General features: G+C 43.1%; 1 pseudogene; it reads left to right on the forward strand.

Moving 5' to 3' along the window:
• The first annotated feature begins 1,356 nt into the window (after positions 1–1,356).
• LOC138077088 (COMM domain-containing protein 6 pseudogene) lies at positions 1,357–1,615 on the forward strand (annotated as a pseudogene).
• Positions 1,616–8,879: the final 7,264 nt, after the last annotated feature.

Consider the following 8,879-nt stretch of genomic DNA (forward strand, 5'->3'; position numbering starts at 1 on the left):
TTGTGGTGGCATGTTGAGTGCATGTCCAGAACATTTCATCATGGCCAGAAGCCCTGCTCTGGAAGCTGGCCTTCGGCAGGTATGGATCTGGGTAGAGTCAGAGGTGTAGCAGTAGGTCTCAGGAAAAAGGCATGGCAATGTTTGCATGTGGGCTTGCATCTAACCTCTGTGGACAGCGGTCAGAGTGTGGAGGCTGTCATGCATGGGAAGTTGGGCTTGTGGCACAAGTTCTGTTTCCATAAGCAGAGAGCAAGGCTAGAGAAGTCCTAGACCCAGTGCTGGCCAGTTTTCTCAGACTGCATTCTCAACACCCTCTGGCAGTCATCTGTACTCTTTGTGATGCAATTTTTCTCATCCATAAATGACAAGATTTTATTTCCTGGCCAGCTTCTGGCACAGTGTGTAATCCAGTGACTCATTCAGTGAAAGTATTAGAATGCTAGTTTTCTGATACCTAGACTAGTATTTTGGTCCCTGGAAGACTCACTAAGGGAAAAAGAATGAACTCATTGGCTCATAGTTCTATTGAGAAAGGAAATACTGTGAGGACTTCTCTGGTTGTCCAGTGGCTAAGACTCCACACTCCCAATGCAGGGGACCTAGGTTCAATCCGTGGCTAGGGAATTAGATCCTACATGATGCAACTAAGAGTTCGCACCAACTGTGTCTCTTGGGACTGACCCTGGCAGATGTCTGTACTATATTTCAGACCTCTCCTCTGTCAGTGGCAGTGCTTTGAGGTACATGTATCATGATTTATTGAACCAGGTCTTCTGTGGGTGGAGGTTTAAAATCCTTCCAGTTTTCACTATTAAACATTATATTGACATAAATGCAGTTGTTTATTTACCCTTGTGAACTTTTGTGAGTCTCCAAGATCTAGTCTTAGAATTATTGGATCAGAAAGCATTTACATTTTAAGTTTTGGCGGTGATTATCAAATTATCCTCCCCCCAAATCTTGTCAGTTGACATATCTGCAGAAATTTAATGAAAGTGGCCGTTTCCCCAACCTTATATTCAGGATGTGTCCTCAAACTTTTCAGACCTTGATAGGTATCTTTTTTTTGCTTGAATTTGCAAATTTTTAATGATCGATTAGGTTGAGAATTTATCATATGCTTATAGCCAAGTGTATTCATTCTTCTCTGAGAAAACATTCATATCCTTTGTCATTTTTCCACTGAACATTTTACCCCTTTCTTTGAAAATGTTCTTTGTTTATAAGAATAGAAGCAATCATTATTTTTAGGGTCTAAGAAGACTCAAGCTTAATGGTGTGGACAATTCAGAACTGATGATGAGATGGCCCCAGGAGCTTCCACCTGAGTGAATGGTGAGAACCCTGGACCATACAATGGAGGGGTCTAGTGAGCCACAGATGGATGCTAAGTCCAAAGGTCACCAACCAACTCGTAGATTTTCAGTGGAAGCTGGGTATGGCTGTGAGCTTGGACAGCTGCAGATCACTTAAGTATCCTTATGTTACAGTGATGCTCAAGGTGGCAGATCATTTAGGCCAAGCAAAGAACAAGTCCTTTGAAATGACAGTTCCACAGTGTCAGGATTTCTACAGACAGTTCAAGGAAATTGCTGCAATTTTTGAAACTGTGTGAAAACTGATTACTTGGTTGATGAATTGCTACCATCATTCTAAAATCACGGACTTCACTTTCTGCAACAAAACTGCCTAAGGATCAAATGATATTTATTGAATGAAAATTGCACCTTTGATTTTCCATTTTTCTTAAATAATAAAAGAAATCAGATAAATAGGAAAAAAAAGGACCAATGAAAACTTATATGCTCTGACTCATTCATGCCACTTACATGAATTTATTCTCTAAAAAAGCCTAAAAGTTCAGTAGAAGGCAAGAGCTATGTGTCCAATGGTACTCATTTCTAAGAAATGGAAACAACTAACCCTTAAAAATGAAAACTATTTGCAAATGGAAAATGATTCTGATATATTACTGAATGAAATAAAGCCAAAATGTAAACTATCTGCATGATAAAATCAACCATGGAAAAATATGCATGCAAATAGCTTCATGCAAGTGGCCTCTTCCTGGAAGAGAATATGGAAAAGTGAAAACAATGGTGTGTAAGAGAGGTAAAATTGCCGGAGACTCTTCCAATGAAAAACAGTGAACAAATCAACAGATAAAGTCTAGGGAGCTAGAGAGGATGGAAGCAGGCAGGGTCTTTAGAGTGAAGGAGCTTGCTATGTGCAGTCTGATGTACTGGCTTGTGCAAGACCCGCAAAGGACCACCCTCACACACACCTTGCACTTCCCAGCATCAGTCACTGGCCTATGACTCATGGTATTTTTCATGGCTATGTTTTAAATTTATTTTTCTTAATATTTTTTCTAATTTGACTTTGAATATAATCATTCCTTCTACTTGGTTGCTTAATAGCAATATTTTGCTAGTAATAGTTTCTTAAATGCATATAAAAGTTAATAGCAAACTATTAATATAAAAAATTTTTCGTCAGAGTCTCTGTAATCAACTCATCACCTCCAGGAACACATCACAGGCCAGGGAACACAGGAGACCAGAGGAACTGCATTTTTGCTTGAAACATTGATTCTGTTAATAAACTAAGTTTAGACAAGATTCTAATCAGCAGAGATATTTCTGGGACACAACCTCTTTGTGGCTTTGCTTCTGAGCCCTGTGCCTGGTTAGCAAGTCTGCAAAAGGCTAGAAGCTGCTCTGGACAAGTGCTGGCCCTCTAGCTCTAGCACGGTTCTCAGCAACAGACATCAGGCAGAAAAGCCAGGGGTTATGTTGCAGGAAGGGGGACCCTTTCCAGGGACCAAAAATTGGCTCTTGTCTAACACTCAGAAATGAGTTGTCCAAGGAGACACATGTGCTGACAAAGCAAAAGACTTTATTGGGAAGGGGCACCCAGGTGGAGAACAGCAGGGTAAGGGAACCCAGGAGGACTGCTCTGTCATGTGGCTCACAGTCTTGGCTTTTATGGTGATGGGATTAGTTTCTGTGTTGTCTTTGGCCAATCATTCTGACTCAGGGTCTTTCCTGGTGGCACACACATGGCTCAGCCAAGATGGAGGCCAGCAAGAAAGGTTCTGGGAGGTGGTAGGACACTTGGCATCTCCTTTTGACCTCTCTGGAATTCTTCCAGTTGGTGGTGGCTTGTTAGTTCCGTGTTCCTTACTAGAACCTCCTGTCATAAAATACCTCATGCAAATAGTTACTGTGGTTTCCAGCCAGAATGGGTGGTTTCAGTCAGTGTGCTTCTCCTAAAAGTTAGAGATGATGGTTAGGCTAGCAAGAATTTATTCACAAGGATGGGAGAAGTTGTTTCTTTCCTTATAAAGACTGTTAGCCCAAATTAAGTACTGGGTAAGATTTTTTGGGTAACAATTTTTTGGGTAAGAGTTTTTAGGTAATAATTCTTTGGAATTCTGGACCAAAACATCAACCTTGGAAGAACACTTAGAAACAAAGAGCACTTAGATGCAGGATCCAAATTTAGCTGTAGCTGCCGCAGTATCCAGAGCACTTGCAACCCTATTGACTGCAGCATGCCAGGCTTCCCTGTCCATCGCCAACTCCTGGAGCTTGCTCAAACTCATGTCCATCAAGTTGGTGATGCCATCCAACCATCTCATAATTACTATTTAATACTAAAGGTGAGGATACTTGTCCTGCCTTCTATTTCTACATTATCTGGCTCCACTCTTTTCCTCTAGAAAATTAGTGGATATACAGAGAGCCAAGGATATGTTAGCCTGGAGAATAAATCATTATAAAAGGGCTCTTCTCCAATCAAATGTCATTCAGTAGATTTTACTTATTACTTTTACCTTTTTCCCCCATTTGTTTGCATTAGCACACAGTTTCATCGACAACTTTTTTCCCCCAGTGATCTTAAAATTGGGATGAAGAAGTGAATGTGATGAAGCTAGTTCACATTGTGGAAATGGCAAGCACAAGCTCATGACTGTCTGTCCACAACAGCTGTTGCAGATGTTTACACTACACAGTAGAGGGTGTCTGTGGGGATGACCCACCTCACACATTGGTCTGAGAGTCCCAGCAGGCAAAGCTCTACCTTATTGCTACTGAGTCCCTTGGAAATGAATTTTTACCACTTCCTTTTGTGATTTTGGTCAATGCTGAAAAATGCTCATTACCAGAAACTTTTCACATTGGTCTTTTTATCTGGTCATATTTGCTATTTTAACCTGATGTTGAATATCCAGCATTTCTCAAGTTGAGGTAAGAAGCTGGAGGCCTGGACAACACACTGTCTGTAAAGGAGCATCCATGGGAGAGTATGACATCTGGATTCTCATACCTGCTCTCTTTCACAGGGGGGCTGCCAAGCAGAGCAGTTTCATCAATTACCACTATGCTTATGTGAGTCCCAGTGCCTTTGCAGAACCCTGAATATCCTGTCTTCCAACAAAGGACAACATGGCTTAGTAAGGGAAACTGCCAGTGGCAATATAACAGATAGATTGCCACACTGGTCCACGTAGCACCCACAGGTGAATGAGGACTCACTCGCCCAAGCTTTTTCTTGTATGCTGCTCCTGATCCACATGCCTCCACCTGTGTTCTGCCTGTTTTCTCTTTCCTTAGTTGTTTGTGTTTGTAGGGAAAGAGCACGTGATCATGTAAAGAAGTGGTACCAGATAAAACTATAGAAATACTGAAAAACACACATGCACAAAAATGTGTACAGTACGAAGAATCTCCCTCCTAGTTCAGACCCCAAACCAAGGCCCTCTCTTTAGCAAGCTTCTCATTCATCCTTTCAGAAATATTCAAGTGTGTACAAGTTGTATGTATAACCCTCTTGTTTAAACAACTGGGTCATTCTATGCTCATCATTTTTTATGTACAGTGTGACCTTGGCACTAACCAAGATGAGTCAGGCTTTCTTTGTGCACCCAAGGGACATGAAGGCAGGATCCTGGACATGAGTTATGAATGGTGGCTTGTGAATGCGCAGAGAGCAATGATGGCTACCAGGACCCAGGGTCACACAGGCCTGGTATCTGTTTTCCTTTTTGATTGGGCGATTAGGTAGATCTGGAGTATGCTGTAGTTCAGTGTTTCCTCAAGTAGGATGTTGCTTCAGTTTCTTGTTGCTGCTGTGACATATTACCACAAACTTAGTAGCTAAAAACAGCACAACTTATCTTGCAGTTCTGTACTTCAGGAGTCTGAATTTAGCTGATTAGCTAAATTAGTCTGATTTAGCTCTCACAGGCTAAATCAAAGTGCTAACAGGGCTGTGTTATATTCTGGAGGATCTAGAGGGCCATTTCCTTGCCTTTTCCAGCTTTGAGGCTTCCCGAATTCCTTGAATCTTGACCCCTTTTTCCATCTCTCCAATCTTCAAAGCCAGAAGCATTGCATCTTTAGATCTCTCTTTCCGACCTTGCTTCCATCCTCATAGCTTCTTCTCTGCCTCTTTCTTCCACATTTGAGGAGCCTTGTGATTCCATATCTTAGATAATCCAGGATAATTTCCCCTTTGCTGTATAACCTAACATATTCACAACTTCTAGGGTTTAGATAGGGACATGTTAGGAGGGCTGTTAATGTGCCTACTACAGATGGCAATTCCTATTACATGAAAAAGAGGAATGAAGTTTTCTGTTGAAAAGTTTATTTTCAAATAAACACAAGAGGCTTTGATACCCTAAGGGACACTGAATCTTTTCGAAAGCGTTCTCCAAAGTGATGGGGTCTTGTGTTAGATCAACACCTACCTCCACACCTGCCTGAAACCCAGGAAGCCTCTTGCAAACCAATGGCTAGGGCTTCCTGGCTAGGAGGCTGGTGAGACAGCCCTGGGACAGCTGTTCCCACCTACTCCAGCAGGTCCCCAGGGAGGGCTCCCGCCCACCGGCTCTGTGCTTCTGGCAGCCCAGGCTGCAGCCACCTCCAGTGCAGACCTACAGCCTGTGCAATGCCCTGTTAGAAGCTTTCCTCATCCCAATTTTCCGGTGCCCTCCCGGTCATCTGAAGCAGACACGAGAGTCCACATGCATCCACAGAGCTGTGAAGTGAAGCCTGCTCCCGTGAAGGCAGTGGTACTTTCTGAACAGTGGCTGTTGATTCACTAAATGCATAAGATTGCCATCTTGCCATACCTACTCCCCGAAAGAGACTTCCAGTAATGGGGGTGTAGTGGTAAGACGAGCAGGCACAATAACTGCTAGGACCTGGTGAGGGTGGGGTTTGCAGGGACAGAGCCAGGGGAGTGCAGTCTGTGCTCTCAGGGTGAGGCTCTGTCAGTGGCCTGGTCGCTGGCCACTGCCCCTGATCACCCCTGCACCTTGCCACCTTAGGGGACATGGTTCAGGCCTACTTGGTGGCTGCCCTAAAGCCCTTGCCTTCCCGCACCCACAGGAGCCCCTCTCCCGGCTCTCTGCCGACTTTCCTCCTGGCCCTTCATGAGTTTGTTCTCTATGTAGTTCCTCTGCCAGTCCCTTAAAGAGTTTGTGTGTATGTCTGTGTGTGTGTGTGTGTGTGTGTGTGTGTGTGTTAGTTGCACAGTTGTGTCCGACTCTTTGCTACCCCAGGGACTGTTTCCCACCAGGCTCCTCTGTCATTGGAATTCTCCAGGCCAGAATATCCGAGTGGGTATTCCTTTCTCTAGGGGAACTTCCGAACCCAGGGATCGAACCCATGTCTCCTGAATTATAGGCAGATTCTTTACCATCTGAGCCACCTCCATTCTCCACAGGAAGAAAGGGTTTTCTTAGTTCATTTACAGCAGCCCTCCTTACCCCCACCCCCCCACCCCCCAATGCAAAATCAAAACTTCCTGAGAACTGTTCTTTCCCTTAACTGGAGAAGTGTTTTAATGTTTTCTGTTTTTTTTTTTTTTTTAACACTGGTAATATCCCCCAAACTTGATTTCACAGTACACTGGTGGGTGTCCAGCAGTTTGAAAAGCACATAAGCCCTGGGTTACATGACTGGAGCTGTTTGCATGGAGTGCTGTTCAGAAGGGAGTATGTCCTGCACTTCTAGCACTGCCAGCCTTCCATCAGTGCCAGGATCTGTCACTGCCTCTGCGTGTGTATGTTATCATGCTTGGTTCTTGCAGATCTTGTGGTGAGGGTATTTCATCCCTGCTCCCCCATTTTTCAGACTAAGAAATTCACTCTTGGGTTATAAAGTGCCTTACTCAGGATCATGAAGTTACTTGGTGATGAAGCCCAGAAATACCAGCATCCTCTGCACTGAGTGCCATACGGGATTAGGAGGACAGGATCCCGAGCAGCACTACTCACCAGAAATAAAATTCAACCCACGATTTTATATCTTCTAGTATCCACATTGGGCTTCCCTGGTGGCTCAGTATCCACATTAGAAAAGCAAAAAGAAAGACCTGGAATTACTTTTAATAATGTATTTTGTGTAAAGAAATGTATCAAAATATTATCATTTAAATGTGTAATTGACACAAACACTTATTATATTAACACATCTTACTTATCTTAAAAATTTGGTGAGAATTTTCACTTACAGCACATCTCAATGCCTCAGGTGGGTGCTGGCTGCCACCTTGGATGCCATGGCTCCAGAGCCACAGTTACTGGGTCTGCTCCTGATTGTGTCAGGCACATCATTAACATCTCAATGTCTCCATTTTTCTTGTGTGGAAAATGGAGGCAAAGTATCAATTTCATAAGGTTGTGGAGAAGATAAAATGGAAGAACCCTTTCCCACAAGGAGAAGGCAATGGCACCCCACTCCAGTACTCTTGACTGGAAAATCCCATGGATGGAGAAGCCTGGTAAGCTGCAGTCCATGGGGTCACTAAGAGTCAGACATGACTGAACGACTTCACTTTCACTTTTCACTTTCATGCATTGGAGAAGGAAATGGCAACCCACTCCAGTGTTCTTGCCTGGAGAATCCCAGGGACAGAGGAGTCTGGTGGGCTGCCGTCTATGCGGTCGCACAGATTCAGACACGACTGAAGCAACTTAGCAGCTTTCTCACAAATGGGTCATCATAGCCTCACAATTTTTAAGGCTATTTGCATAACTGTTGGATTCAGGAAGATTTTGGAGTCAGATCTGCTTAGGTTCTACCACCACTTAAAAATCTCCAGTTGATTTTAGGCTGATCACTTCCTCAAACTTGACTCTTTGTCGGGAGCCGCGTTAGACATTACTGACAAAATGGAGGCACAGCCCCAACTCCCTCTCCTTGTCCCACAGGCACGGACCTGGGATGAAGGAGCTAGGTCTTGTGATTCTGACTTGTTTTTTCCTTTCCTCAGCTGAGTTGACTGAAAAGAATATTAAAGTGCTTATTGTTCTTGAGAGGAGCACGAGAAGGCACAAAGCCTTCTGCAGTTGTGCTCAGAGAATAATTCATAAGGTTAATCACTGACATTTGTTCAAGGATCTTTACAAAAGAGTGTTGCAGGATGAGCATGTAGGCCGCAGCTTGAGGCCATGGGAAGGATTGTTATCTGAAACTTATTTGTGAGGGAAATGTTTATGGCAAAGGAGTTTGCTGAATTTAGAGCTTAGGAATAATTAAAAATAGAAGCTAAAGATTTAAGGGATGTTGTAATGTTAGCATATTTTATTATAGCTTATAGAGATTAGGAATTTTAGAGATATTAATAGCTAGAAGCCTTCTTAAGAGATAGTGAGATCAGGATACTAGGGGCAAACAGGATTTAGAAAGATAAGAAATAAACTGAGGTTTGTGGTATGCAGCCCAGATATAAGCACGAGTTACAATGTAATCACAAGTTAAAGTAAACACAATTCTGAGAGAACCACTGAAGCAGAAACTCTGCTTGAAGGGCAACAATAATTTACAGAGACAATAAATCTGGGTGAGGGGAAATTAAAAATG

The sequence above is a fragment of the Capricornis sumatraensis genome, chromosome 3, assembly GCF_032405125.1.
Source record: "Capricornis sumatraensis isolate serow.1 chromosome 3, serow.2, whole genome shotgun sequence".
Classification (NCBI taxonomy): Eukaryota; Metazoa; Chordata; class Mammalia; order Artiodactyla; family Bovidae; genus Capricornis; species Capricornis sumatraensis.